Below are 15,264 nucleotides of genomic sequence, written 5' to 3'. Positions count from 1 at the left end.
TATTCTCATGCTTCCGGGAGCCGGCACAGAAAAGCCACAGGAAGCCAGGAGGATATGTGACAGAGAAACACGTCTGGCCCATCGCGCAGGGCAGGGTCAGCAGCAAGACCCAACTGCTGGCTCAGGATGGGGACTGACGGCTCTGGGATGGGAAAGGGGGAACTCAAAGCCTCAAACCAATCACACGAAGTCTGGGCCAGAAGGATGGCAACGTGGGTTTGTCAAGGCATTGGAGGGGAGGAGTGCCAAGAGAAAAGGATTCTGCTGGGGGGAGCTGCAGCCAATGCCCTTGCCAAGCCAGAGCAGCCTTACCTCAGCGAGCACAGTACAAGCAAGCCTTAAGATCGGCTGACGTTCACAGAAATCAAGGCCAGATTTCTGCTTCAGCCCACAGTGATAACCAGGACACCCATCAGGTGTCAAACGGGCCACAGAGGCTACCCGACAGGGCACAGAGACACAGAGAGATACAGAGTCAAGTGGCCTGTAGGCCAGAGGGCAGGTGACCAACAACCAGCCACAAGCCAGCCCAGAGGAGAGAAAGCCATGGTTCAGACCTTCTAAAGGGATAGACATGTCCACCGGAGCCAGGCCTCACATCTGGGTGGCTCAACTCAGGGGCCGGGTGTCCCTCCCAACCCCTTTCAGGACGGTAGTGGGTGGGAAGCAGACGTTGACCACAGACAGGAGGCAGAGAAGGGAGCACATGGTAGGTGGAGAGAGGTTTGGTTCCACCTCATTGCCACACTGGGGCACCTGCAGAGAGAGGCAGACGGGGCACCTTGTTCCACTATGTTGGAACTACTCTTCCCTCCCAGCCCCCAGCCCCACCTTCAGAGCCCTACTAAATTACCCCCCCCATCCTGCAAGGCTTTCCCCACCAACTCCCAAAACCCAGCATCAAAAGATGCCAGAAGCAGGCATTGTCCCTTAATAAAAACAATAGTGATGGTATTTGTTGCTTACTATGTGCCAAGCACTGTTCTAAACACTGGGGTAGATGCAAGGTAATCAGGTTGTCCCATGTGGAGCTCACAGTCTTAATCCCCATTTTACAGATGAGGTAACTGAGGCTCAGAGAAGTTAAGTGACTTGCCCAAAGTCACATAGCTACAAGTGGAGGAGCAGGATTAGAACCCATGACCTCTGACTCCCATGTTCTTTCCACTAAGCCATGCTGCTCCTCCCTTGATACATCTGGAGTCAAACTAAAGTTTAGCCACTTCTCCCCCTCCTCATCTGCCCTTGGCCTCCAGAAATCTGTGCTGGCTGCCCAGAGTATGCAGAGCCCACAGCTGGGCACTGTGAGGAGGGGCTGAGTGAAGAAGAGGAGGAGGAGGAGCAGACACCATCCCTGGCCTTCAAGGTACTGATGTGGGGGAGCCAGGACACCCATTAGCCCAAAGTCGGCACATGAGACTCACTTTTCTCTCCTTATCTGTTCCCTCTACCCAAAGCTCCGACCCATAGCCACAGACCACAGCTCTTACCCACAGGCCCTGCCCACAGCCCAGCTGTAGCCCAGCCTGCAGCCCTTACCGCAGTACTCGCCCGTTCTCTCTCCCCATTCAGGCTGGGCCTCCTCCCCCAACCATCCTCAGCCTCCCAACCCCACCCCTAGCTCCTTTGACAGATTTCCCCTCTCCATCTCTCACCCGAACAGGAAACACTGCTTTCAGCCTCCCCTAGTTGAGTCCTCTTTCTTTTCCTTGGGCCAGATGAATGCAAGGGCCAATGGAGCATAAGCTCTGAGCCTCGGGTTTCAGAGGGCCTCAGTCGATCTCAGACTCATGCTACTGCTAGACAGGACCAACTCAGCTGCTGTCTGTGGGAAATAAAAACCAGCCACAAGGCAGCCCGGACGGGAGGGATAGGCTCTTAATGAAGATGCTGCCCTTGAAAGAGTACCGGAGAGTAGGTGGCATGCCCTGGCATTCATCGGGGTGCCTTCTGGCTGCTCATAGGGGTGTCACTATGCCTGGGGAGAGAGGGAGACTCCCTGCCACCCTCTCCCTCCTCCACCCTCTGCCCCCTGACCCCAGCTGGCATCAACCACATCCCAAACCCGGTAACTGTCTCCAGGCCAAGCACTGTCCTGAGCACTGCAGGAGATACAATACCATCAGGCCAGACATAGTCTCTGACCCAAATGGGGCTTGCAATCTAGGGGGAGAAAGAACAGGCATGTTATCCCTGTTTTTACAGACTAGAAAGCTGAGGCACAGAGAAGTAAAGTGCAGTCACAGTCAGGCCTGTGGTCCTGCCTCAGCCAAGAGTGGCACATTTTTGTGTGTGATGGATGTGGAGGGGTAGTGTGAGCTGAACTCTAGTTTTGCACGAGAAGCAGTTATGTGAAAAAAGCAAAGGAACTGGATCACTTCGGCCCTAATTTTCCTCATTCTACGTTTCTCATTCTTTCTTCCCCATCTCTCCCTCCCATTTCTGTCCACAGTCTCCTCCTGAGCCATTGGCACTGACCTATTGATCTGAACTCCTTTATTTCTGTGATGGTGGTGAAGGGGAACAAAAACTTGAACTCTAGTTTTGCAAGGGAAGTAGTGATGTGCAAGAGGTGGAACAAATGGCAGGTCTCAGTTGGGACCCTGTGCCACAGCCTTGGGAGGTTGCTGGTGCCAGCTCATGGTCAAGGCCGCTCTTTGGACATCTGACAAGTACGGGCCATGTCCCATTTGGAGGGAAGCCCACCCCCTTTCATTCATTCATTCAATCATATTTATTGAGCGCTTACTGTGTGCAGAGCACTGTACTAAGCTCTTGGGAAGTACAAGTTGGCAACATAACAGCAGGCTCACAGTCTAGAAGGGGGAAACAGACAACAAAACAAAACATATTAACAAAATAAATAAATAGAATAAATATGTACAAGTAAAATAGAGTAATAAATACATACAAACATAAACATATATACAGATGCTGTCCGGAGGGAAAGGAGGTAAGGCGGGGGGGATGGGGAGGTGGAGGAGGGGGAGAGGAAGGAGGGGACTCAGTCTGGAAAGGCCTGGAGGTGAGCTCTCAGTAGGGCTTTGAAGGGAGGAAGAAAGCTAGCATGGCAGATTTGCGGAAGGAGGGCATTCCAGGCCAGGGGGATGACATGGGCCAGGGGTCGATGGCGGGACAGGCGAGAACGAGGCACAGTGAGGAGATTAGTGGCAGAGAAGCGGAGGGTGCGGGCTGGGCTGTAGAAGGAGAGAAGGGAGGTGAGGTAGGAGGAGGGGGCGAGGTGATGGAGAGCCTTGAAGGCGACATCACCCCCTGTGTGATGTCCTCTTTGGACTGTACAGAACAAGTTCTGCAGAGCCTGTGGCTATCCCACATGAACTTTGCCACGGGATCCAGAGCAACTTGACTTTATATAATAATAATAATAATAATGATGAAGGCATTTGTGAAGCGCTTACTATGTGCAAAGCACTGTTCTAAGCGCTGAAAATGATCTTCCAGAACATGCTGTTCCTATGTTAAAGGATCTGACTCAGAATACTGCAAACAATATCAATTTGGAAGACACCCAGATTGATGGAGATTACATTTTCAAGACTGCAGGGCTTCCAGAAACGAGAAGCCCCACCGCAATTTGCACTTATGACAGGTACAGTCCATGTTCTGTTTGGAGGAAAGCATCACTCACTGTGTGACTTCCTTATCAGACTGTAAAAAACATGTGCTGCAGAGCCTGTGGACATCCCATGTGAACTCTGTCATGGTAACCAGGGCAAATTGACTTGAAAGATAGATAATCTTCTAGATAAAACAGTATTCATTCATTCATTCAATTGTATTTATTGAGCACTTACTGTGTGCAGAGCACTGTACTAAGCACTTGAGAAGTACAAGTTCGCAACATATAGAGACGGTCCTTACCCAACAACGGGCTCACAGTCTAGAAGTGGGAGACAGACAACAAAACAAAACATGTAGACAGGTGTTGCCTAGTGGATAGAGCATGGGCCTGGAAGACAGAAGGACCTGGATTCTAATACTGGCTCTGCCACTTGAATGCTGTGTGATCTTTGTGCCTCAGTTACCTCATCTGTAAAATGAGGATTAAGACTGTGAGCCCTATGTGAGACAGGGACTCTGTCCAAAACGATTGCTTGTTTTTATTCAAGTGCAGAATACAGTGCCTGGCACATAGTAAGAGCTTAACAAATACCAAAATTACTGTTATCATTGTTATTGTCTGCTGCTCCTTGGGTTACAGGATGTGACTCAGAATACTGCAGTCAGTATCAATTTGAAAGACCTTCAGTTTAAGGAAGGTTACATTTCCTGGGCTCTGGTTTTCAGGAACAAGAAACCCCTCCACTCTTTGCACACACAACAGGTTTGGGCCACATCCGGTAGGGAAGAAATCATCATCCACTGTGTGACTTCTTCCTGAACTTCATGAGACAAATTCTGCAGAGCCTGGAGACGTCCAACATGAACTCTGCCACAGGAACCAAGTCAACTTGACTTTATATGAAGCCCTTCCAGATACACCAGTATTGTCTGCTGTTTTTGTGTTATAGGAGCCATTCTGGGCATGTCACCTCTCTCCTCAAAAATCTCCAGTGGTTGCCTATCAACCTCCATATCAAGAAAAAACTCCTCACTATTGGCTTCAAAGCTCTCCATTACTTTGCCCCTTCTTACCTCACCTCCCTTCTCTCCTCCTATATATCCCAGCCCATACACTCCGTTCCTCTGGCACTAACCTTCTCACTGTGCCTTGTTCTCACCTGTCCTGCCGTCAACTTCTGGCCTGGAATGCCCTCCCTCCTCAGATATGCCAAACTAGCACACTTCCCCCCTTCAAAGCCCTACTGAAAGCTCACCTCCCCCAGGAGACCTTCCCAGACTAAGCCCCCTTTTTCCTCTGCTTCCCCTCTCCAATGCCCCGACTCACTCCCTTTGCTCTACCCCCTCCCTGTCCCACAGCACTTGTGTGTGTATGTATATATATATATATATATATATATATATAATTATAATTCTATTCATTTTTATTAACTACGTGTATATATATCTATAACTCTATAATGATGCTACTGATGCCTGTTTACTTGTTTTGATGTCTGTCTCCCCCCTTCTAGACTGTGAGCCCATTGTGGGCAGGGATTGTCTCTGTTGCTGAATTGTACTTCCCAAGTGCTTAGTGCAGAGCACTGTACTGTACTGTAAGTGCTCAATAAATATGATTGAATGAATGAATGAGAATACTGCAATTGGTATCAATTTGAAAGACATTCACTTTGAGGAAGATTACAATTCCAAGGCTCTTGGGCTTCCAGGAGCAAGAAACCCCTCCACTCTTTGCACACATGACAGGTATGGGCCATGTCCCATTTAGAAGACAGCGTCAACCACTGTGTGTGACTTACTTTCTGGACTGTACAAAACTAGTTCTTCAGAGCCTGTAGAAATCCCACATGAACTCTGCCACGGGAGTTCACGGGAGACAACCTGATTACCTTTTATCTACCCCAGTGCCTAGAACAGTGCTTGGCACATAGTAAGTGCTTAACAAATACCATAATTATTATTATCATTATTTCTTTCTGGACTGTACAAAACAAGTTCTGCAGAGCACGTGATCATCCCTCATAACTCTGTCATGAGACCCAAGGCAACTTGACTTTGTAAAAATAATAATAATAATTATGATACTTGTTAAGTGCTTACTATGTGCCGGGTACTGTTCTAAGTGCTGGGGTGGATACAAGCAAATCAGGTTGGACACAGTCCCTGTCGTTCATTTATTCATTCAATCGTATTTATTGAGCACTTACTGTGTGCAGAGCACTGTACTAAGTGCTTGGGAAGTACAAGTCGGCAACAGATAGAGACGGTCCCTACCCAACAGTGGGCTCACGGTCTAGAAGGGGGAGACAGATAACAAAACAAAACATTTGGGGATCACAGTCTTAATCCCCATTTTATAGATGAGGGAACTGAGGCCCAGAGAAGTGAAGTGACTTGCCCAAGCTTACACAGCAGACAACTGGCAGAGCCAGGATTAGAACCCATGATCTTCTGACTCCTAGGCCCATGCTCTATCCACTATGCCATGTTCCAGATACAGATACAGATATGCCATGTTCCAGATACACCGGTATTGTCTGCTCTTTTCATGTTACAGGAGCTGACTCAGAATATGGCAGTCAGTTTCAATTTGAAAGACCCTCACTTAATGAAAATTGCATTTTCAAGGCTCTTGGGCTTCCAGGAGCAATAAATGCCTCCAATCGTTGCACACATGACAGGTGAGATCCATCCATGTCCCACTTAGAAGAAAGCATCACCCACTGTGTGTGACTTCCTTTCCGGACTGTACAAAACTTCTGCAGAGCCTGTGGACATCACATATGAACTCTGCCATGTTACCCAGTGCAACTTGACTTTATATGAAGCTTTTCTAGATACACCAGTATTGTCTGCTCTTCCTGTTTTACAATATCTGACTCAGAATACTGCAGTCTGTATCAAATTGAAAGACCTTCACTTCACTGAAGTTTACATTTTCAAGTCTCTTGGGCACCCTGGATCAAAAAGCCTTCCACTCTTTGCACAGATGACAGATATGGGCCATGTCCCATTTGGAAGAATGCCTCACCCACTTTGAGACTTCCTTTATACTCTATTCTCCATCTACACTCACTCCCTTGGAGAACTCATCCTCTCCCATGGTTTCAACTATCATCTCTGTGCAGATGACACCCAAGTAACCTCCCCTGTTCTCCCTCTCTCCAGGCTTGCATCTCTTCCTACCTTCAGGACATCTCTACTTGGATGTCCTCCTGCCACCTCAAACTCAACATGTCCAAGACAGAGCTCCTTATCTTCCCTCCCAAACCCTGTCCTCTCCCAAACTTTCCTGTCACTATAGATGGCACAACCATCCTTCCCGACTCACAAACATGTAACCTTGGTGTCATCCTTGACTCCACTCCCTCATTCACCCAAATACCCAATCCGTCACCAAATCCTATCGGTCTCACCTTCACAAAATTGCCAACATCTGCTCTTTCCTCTCCATCCAATCCACTACCATGTTAGTGCAGTCACTCAACCTATCCTGACTGGATTACTGCATCAGCCTCCTTTCTGACCTCCCAACCTCCTGCCTTTCCCTATTTCAGTCCATACTTCACTCCACTACCCAGATTATCTTTCTACAGAAACATTCAGGGCATGCCACCCCCCTCCTCAAAAATCTCCAGTGATTGCCTATCAACATCCACATCAAACAAAAACTCCTCACTACTGGCTTTAAAGCTCTCCATCACCTAGCCCCTTTTTACCTCACCTCCCTTCTCTCCTTCTACAATCCAGTCCACACACTCTGCTCCTCTGGTGCTTATGTTCTCACTGGGCCTCCATCTCTCCTGTATTGCCACCGACCCCTGGCCCACATCCTACCTCTGGCCTGGAAAGCCCTCCTTCCTCAAATCTGCCAAACAATCACTCTTCCCCCTTTCAAAGCCTTACTGAAGGCGCACCTCCTCTAAGAGGCCTTCCCAGACTAAGCCCCCTTTTCCTCAGTTCCCCCTCCTTTCTGCATCACCTCATCTCACCCCCTTTTCTCTTCCCCCCATCTCCCCAACACACAGCACTTATGTATATATGTATATATCTATAATGCTATTTATTTGTATTGATGCCTGTTTATTTGTTTTGATACCTGCCGCCCCCCACTAGATTATAAACCCGTTGTGGGCAGGGATTATCTTTCTTTATTGCTGTATGGTACCTTCCAAGTGCTTAGTACAGTGCTCTGCCCACAGTAAGCACTCAATAAATATGACTGAATGAATTAGCACTTAGTACAGTGCTCTGCACACAGTAAGCGCTCAATAAATATGATTGATCAATGAATGAGTGAAGTTTTGCAGAGCCTGTGTACATCCCACATGAACTCTGCCACAGGACTCAAGGCAACTTGGGTTTATATGAAGAAGGCTTTCCAGATACACCAGAGTTTTCTGCTGTTCGTGTTACATTACCTGACTCAGAATACTGCAATCAGTATCAGTTTGAAAGACTCTCGGTATGATGAAGATTACATTTTACAAGATTACATTACGGAAACCACTCTGCTCTTTGCATACAAGATAAGTATGGTCCACGTCCCATTTGGAGGAAAGTTTAAGCCACTATGTGACTTCCTTTACGGACTTTACAAAACATTCTGCAGAACCTGTGGACATCCCAAATGAACTCTACCATGAGACCCAGCTCAACTTGGCTTTACAATAATAATAATCGTGGTACCTACTAAGTGCTTACTGTGTGCCAGGCACTGTACTAAGTGCTGGGGTGGATACAAGCAAATTGGGTTGGACACAGTCCCTGTCCGACGTGGGGCTCCCAGTCTCAATCCCCATTTTACAGATGAGGTAACTGAGGCACAGAGAAGTGAAGGGACTTGCCCAAGGTCCCAAAGCAGACAAGTGGCAGAGCTGAGATTAGAACGCATGGCCTTCCAACTCCTCGGCCGTGCTCTATCCATTACTCCATGCTGCTTCTTTAAATGAAGAAGTCCTTGCAGATACAACAGTGTTGTCTGCTGTTCCTGTGTTACCAGATCTGATTGAGAACACTGCAATCTATATCAATTTGAAAGACCCTCAATTTGATGAAGATTACATTTTTAAGGCTGTAGGACTTCCACCAGAAAGAAACCCCACACCCATGCTCAAAGCAGATGATCGGGAAAAATCCAGTAACGGTAGGCAGTGGAGGCCACAGCTCTGTTTTAAAGGAGACAGAAGACTGGTTCATTCAGACCGGTCAGCCTTTGGGACTTTAGGCCACAAACTGCCAAGATGGGGAGCAGTGACAGTAATGCACCGCCCCCTGCAGGTGATCAGGGACATTTCTGGGGACCCCGGTTTAGGGGTCAGGTACAGATTCCCAAGCTCCGGTTGAGCAGCAGACCTCTAAACTCCTGGCTAGGGCCTGCACTCCTGTCCCAGCAGCAAAGGTTTGATGGTGGTGGCAGAGCTGAGCCTCTGTGGTCATGCGGAACTCAATTCTGCAGTCCCAAAGCGCAGCCTACCAACAGAACCAGTACCAGCTCCTCGCAGTACAAGGTAGATTCACCCCCTGACTCCTGTGCCCCGGCCCGCTGATAGATGGCCCAGGAGGGAGATAGGCTAATGGCTCCGGAAGGAATTACCCTCTGCCACCTCCCTCAGGGAGATAGAGGTGGAATTAGAGTTTTCAAAAGCTTTCCCAAGTCCACACTTTCATCTGCCTTCCGACTCTTTGCTCCCTATGGATTCAAGCATATTTAGGAAACAGGAATTTTTAAAACTATGATACTAGTATTTAACTCTATATTTCTTACTGATATTCTCTTACTGTTTTATGTTGCCTTTGAATGGTGTGTTGCCTAATCCAGTGAATTTGAATTTAGTACTTTGCTTGTGAGAGATATCTGATGAAGAAGGGGTAGTATTTTCACTGTACTTGAGAATCAGACTAGATTGCTGTGAATTTCAAACACAGTATCCTCTGGTTTGAGAGGAACATTCTCATACTTGCTGATTTTTAATGAATACACAAAATTAGTTTTGAAAACTTGGTGGACATTGCAACCAGCCTAGAAAACACATTTTGAGAAGTGTTAATAATAGTAGTAACCATAAAAAGGTAGAGGGCAGACCAGCCCAGCACCGCTGCCGAGACCATGGTCCAGGCATCTTTTTTTGTTTTAAATGGTATTTGTTAAGCTCTTACTATGTGCCAGGCACTTTATTAAGCACTGGGGTTGGTACAAGCTAATCAGGTTGGACACAGCCCATTGTCCCACGAGGGCCTTACAGTCTTAATCCCCATTTTACAAATGAGGGAACTGAGGCACAGAGAAGTGAAGTGACCTGCCCAAGTTCACACAGCAGACAAGTGGCGGACCCAGGACTAGAACTCAGGTCCTTCTGACTCCCAGGCCCGTGGTCTAGCCACAAGGCCATGCTGATTCTTTTTTGTGCTGAACAAGTATATACAGGATCTGTCAGTGATTACCCCTGTCTGATCCCTCCTTATGCCTTTCTCTGAGGCGTCCATCTCACTTCCTTTTGAGCCCAGTCTAGCGAGGAAGCCCAGAATGGATGCCAGGTCCTGAGGGCAGACTTGAAGGTGGCAGGAAGATGGTACCCAGCCCCAATCCTTGACCTTCAGGAAAGAACATGGCTGATCCAGACGAAGGGGAGCCGTTAAGGAGAGAGAGAAGGGGCTGCCTCAGGAGAGATTGCTCTCCATCCAAACCCAACAATGGAGTTTGGCAGTTCCAGACCCAGATATCCCCTGAAGGATTTAACAGTAGGTGGATGGGCGGGATTCTTGGGACTATCGGGGCTGAGCCTCAGGGTCCCCCAAAATGTCTGAGATCCGGGACCGTCTGTCTGTCCCTATGATCTGCAGACCTGTCCACCACGGGGATGAGGGGGGGTGTGCAGAGCTTGTTCCTGAGCTATTGTTTCATGCCAGGAGGACCCAGAAAATCTGCACCCTCAAACTGATGATGATGATAACAGCATTTATATACAATATGCCAAGCACTGTAGTAAGCACTGGGGTAGGTATAAGATAATCAGCTTGGACACAGTCCCTGTCCCAAATGCAGCTCACAGTCTAAGTAGAAGGAAGAACAGGTATTGAATCCCCATTTTACAGATGAGGAAACCAAGGCACAAAGAAATCAAATGACTTGTCCAAGGCCACACAACTGAGATTTGGCTGAGTGGGATTAATATCAATCAATGGTGTTTACTGAGTGCTAACTATGGGCAGCGCACTGTCCTGAGCACTTGGGAGAGTATAACAGAATTAGTAAACACGTTCCCTTAGACGAGTTTACAGTCTAAGGCTGGTGGCTTTCCTCAACACCAAACTGCTTCCCTTCCCCAGGGGAGGGCAGGGGAAATGTGGAACTCCCAAGTTCCTTTTTCCTGCTAGGATTCAATCCCTCACATATTCCAGATGTGAGGGGTCTCCAGCTCTCAGAATCTCCAACTCCCCATCTTCTCCCCTCTGCCATTTTTCCCTCTGTGTCGGCCTGCCTCCTCCCTCCAGCCCCTACTCCAGTTTCCTCCTGGTTTCTGCCTCTGTTTTGGAGTCTCCCTCTTTCTTTCCACCTCTCTCCCTTGCTCTCCCTTTCAAAGCCAAAGCAAATGGGTCATTTCTGCCCTTATTTTCTTCTTTCCATCGACCTCAATTACATCTCAACTTCACTGGGAGGGTGCGAAGGAAGGGGCCAATAGTCAGGGGATGCCTACTGGGGCTGAGTCATCTTGGGTGAAGACTTCTGATTGAGAACCACCTATGCTATTTCACCAAGAAAGTAACGTCATAAATCCAATCAATTCCAGAATCTGTGGGGGCCAGGAGGGAGTACTGAGGAGGAAACCAGAGCTGAGCTGCAGATGTTCATGATCAGGCGAAGCATGGATCTTGTGTGACTTCTGTCATTGTCCCATTCTGATCCCTCCTTTTGTCCCATCTTTTCCCTGTGGCTGGCAACTCACTTTTTCTGGAGCCCAGATTGAGCAGTGAGCCTGGAATGGGTAACAGGCCCTGAGAGTAGACTCGAGAGTGGCAGTGATGTGGTACTCGGCCTTAATTCTTGCCCCTTAGGGAAAGAATGTGGCTGACAAGGAGGAGGAGGAGCTGTGGCTGAGGGTAGAGGGAAAGGCCTTCCCTCAGGGGAGGCCACTCCACTTCCAATCCCTCCTCAGGTGTTCACCAGTTTTGGATTCAGACTCCCTCAAATGGCTTGAGTACAATAATAATAGTAATAATAATAATTGTATTTGTTAAGCATTTACTATGTGCCAAGCACTGTTCTAAGTGCTGGGGACAAGGTAATCAGGTTGTCCCACGTTAAGATCACAGTTCTTAATCTCCATTTTACAGGGGAGGTAACTGAGACACAGAGAAGTTAAGTGATTTTCCCAAGATCACACAGCAGACAAGTGGCCAAGGTGTTAGGCATTCTGTAAATGTTGCCATGACTTCTCCATTTAGGGGTCCCTGTGGAGTTCGGTGTTTAGCTTAATGGGCAACTCTCCTTTCTCTGTAATTTTGTCCTTAAAGAACTGAGGTTCCCAGGACAGCTAGCTTGTGAGGTGTTCCCCTCTGGACTGTAAACTCAAGGGCAGGAAACAAGTCTACCAACTCGTGGCTCAGTGGAAAGAGCCCGGGCTGGGGAGTCAGAGGTCATGCTCTTGCCACTAAGCCATGCTGCTTCTCGGGATGATGAGCTGGGGGGCTAAGTTTCAGGGCCCCCCCTTATCAACCTGAGCCTAGGTTCATTCATTCATTCGATTCATTCAATTGTATTTATTGAGCGCTTACTGTGTGTGGAGCACTGTACTAAGGGCTTGGGAAGTACAATTCGGCAACACATAGAGACGGTCCCTATCCAAAGATGGGCTCACGGTCACAGTCCCTTCTCTCCTTCTACAGCCCAGCCTGCACCCTCTGCTCCTCTGCCGCTAATCTCCTCACCGTGCCTCGTTCTCGCCTGTCCCGCCGTCAACCCCCGGCCCATGTCATCCCCCTGGCCTGGAATGCCCTCCCTCCCAACATCCGCCAAGCTAGCTCTCTTCCTCCCTTCAAGGCCCTACTGAGAGCTCACCTCCTCCAGGAGGCCTTCCCAGACTGAGCCCCCTCCTTCCTCTCCCCCTCCTCCCCCTCTCCACCCCCCCGCCTTACCTCCTTCCCTTCCCCACAGCACTTGTATATATGTATATATGTTTGTACGTATTTATTACTCTATTTATTTTACTTGTACATATCTATTCTATTTATTTTATTTTGTTAATATGTTTTGTTTTGTTCTGTGTCTCCCCCTTCTAGACTGTGAGCCCACCGTTGGGTAGGGACCGTTTCTATATGTTGCCAACTTGTACTTCCCAAGCACTTAGTACAGTGCTTTGCACACAGTAAGTGCTCAATAAATACGATTGATTGATAGAAGGGGGAGACAGACAACAAAAGAAAACAAGGTGCTGGGTCCATCTAAGTTGCAACAGACCTGTCCAGCACAGGGATGCTGCCTATGTGCACAGCTGTGTGACTGTGCCTGTGCTGTGTGCACAGCTGTGTGCACAGCTTAGAGAAGCAGTGTGGCTCAGCAGAAAGAGCCCGGGCTTTGGAGTCAGAGTTTGTGGGTTCAAATCCCGGCTCTGCCAATTGTCAGCTATGTGACTTTGGACAAGTCACCTAACTTCTCTGTGCCTCAGTTACCTCATCTATAAAATGGGGATTAAGACTGTGAGCCCCCCATGGGACAACCTGATCACCTTGTAACTTCCCCAGCACTTAGAACAGTGCTTTGCACATAGTAAGTGCTTAATAATGCCATTAACAAAAAGGAGGGCACCAGCTTAACTGCACCCTTGGGTTCACCAATAACATGCTTCCCCAGTGGGAAGGTGGGGAAAGTATGGAGCTCCCAAGTTCCTTTCACTTGGTAGGATTCACCCCCTCACACATCATGAGAGTTGGGGCGGGGGGGGGGGCTCCAGCTCTCAGAATATTCAACCCCCACAGACACCTTCTCCCCTTTGCCATTTTGCCTTGAGTTATCAGCCACCTTCTTCCTCCTAGCCCCCTTTCCTCTTTCCTCATAGTTTCTCTCTCCATCTTGGAGTCTCCTTCTCCAGCCTCTCTGGCACTCCGTCTGTCCAATATTTTTATTAGTATTAGTATTATATTTCTGTAGCACTTACCGTGTGTCAAGCACACCTAATCAGGTCAGGCACAGTCCCTGTCCCCCATGGAGCTCACAACCTAAATAGGAAGGAGTGGGTACTGAATATCCGTTTTACAGACAAGGAACTCAAGGCATAGGCAAATTAAATGACTTCCCCAAAGTCACGCAGCAGGCAAGCAATAGAGCCACATTAGAACTAAGGTTCTCAGATTCTCAAGCCTGTGCTCCTTCCATTAAACTACGCCAGGGTCTCGGATTGAGGCGCCCTGACCCTAGAGCCCGGGCCCGCGCCCCGTTCTCCCCTCGGCCTCCTTCCACCCAGCCACTGCCACCGCCAACCACCAAAACCCAGTCTGGAGTTCATTCAATCGTATTTATTGAGCGCTGTGTGCAGAGCACTGTACTAAGCACTTGGGAAGTACAAGTCGGCAACATATAGAGACGGTCCCTACCCAACAAGGGACTCACAGTCTAGAGTTCCAGAGTGGACTCCTCTGGGGCCCTCACTGGGCATGCTCAGTACCACCACTGATGTGGCTTCAAAGTCAAAGCTTCTGTGGGACCCCAGAGTGCTGGCCTTGGGGGCCTCGACTTCATGGCTAGGACCGAAGTAGGCATCGCCTCAGTGAACCCTCCCCCAACCCCATCTCACCTCTATCTTCTGCCCCTGTTTCCTTGACTGCGAACCCCACCCCAGGCTTCTCCCTGGGGCCCCAAGTCCAGCCAGGGGCCAGGGGGCCTCCCAACTCTACGCCACAGCCCCACAGAGGGAGCTGGTGTGGCCACCCCCGGAGCGCAGCGTGCCCTTGGGCTGCTGCTCTGATTCCCCTGAAGGTAATCCAGGCCTGGTCCCAGTGAGCGAGGTCCAACGGTGGCTCTTGTTCCCGCCAACGCGGGTGGGGGAGGGGGCAGAGGGGGTGGAGAGTCCTGTAGTGGACTGGCTGTCTGCTAGAGTTTTGGCAACCCTGAAAAACGCCACAGACGACCCCCAACCCCCAATCCCTTCCCCTGCAAAACCCATAGCAGCCTCACTTCCAGGGGCTCAAAAATATTAGCTCGAGTTTCAGAAGAGAAAAATGGAGGTGTCAAAGGGGTGTGGCCCGAGTCTGGGGTGTGAGGGGAACATGAAGGTGGGGGGCCATCCTCCCTGGCCCCTTTTCCCAAACAGCAATATAGTAATTTGGGTTTCAGAAGCAACAAGCAGGACAGACCCCACATTACATGCCCTTTGAGTTTAAATGACAGCCCAACTATAACCACAGCAAGGGAAATGATTAATAAGAATAATAATAATGGTATTTGTTAAGCGCTTACTATGTACAAAGCACTGTTCTAAGCTCTGAGCACTGTTCTAAGCGCTGATTACTACTACCCCTCCCAGCTCCCGTTTGAGAAAGCACAATCCAGTGAGGCCAGGAAGAGCCAGCCACCATTCCAGAGGTAGGGAGTACCCCAAGGGAACTCCCAAGCAAGTGGGAGTTCAAGGACATTTGATTGCCCGCCCACCCTCCTCCTTGTTGTCCTGGCCCCATCCCTGGAAG

General features: G+C 48.9%; 1 pseudogene; it reads left to right on the top strand.

The window, feature by feature from the left end:
- The first annotated feature begins 3,603 nt into the window (after positions 1-3,603).
- On the top strand, positions 3,604-14,546 carry LOC119949963 (annotated as a pseudogene).
- Positions 14,547-15,264: the final 718 nt, after the last annotated feature.

Source organism: Tachyglossus aculeatus, chromosome X1, assembly GCF_015852505.1.
Source record: "Tachyglossus aculeatus isolate mTacAcu1 chromosome X1, mTacAcu1.pri, whole genome shotgun sequence".
Lineage (NCBI taxonomy): Eukaryota > Metazoa > Chordata > Mammalia > Monotremata > Tachyglossidae > Tachyglossus > Tachyglossus aculeatus.
Note: the sequence above shows the minus strand (reverse complement) of the source record. Positions and strands in the feature narration are given on the sequence as shown.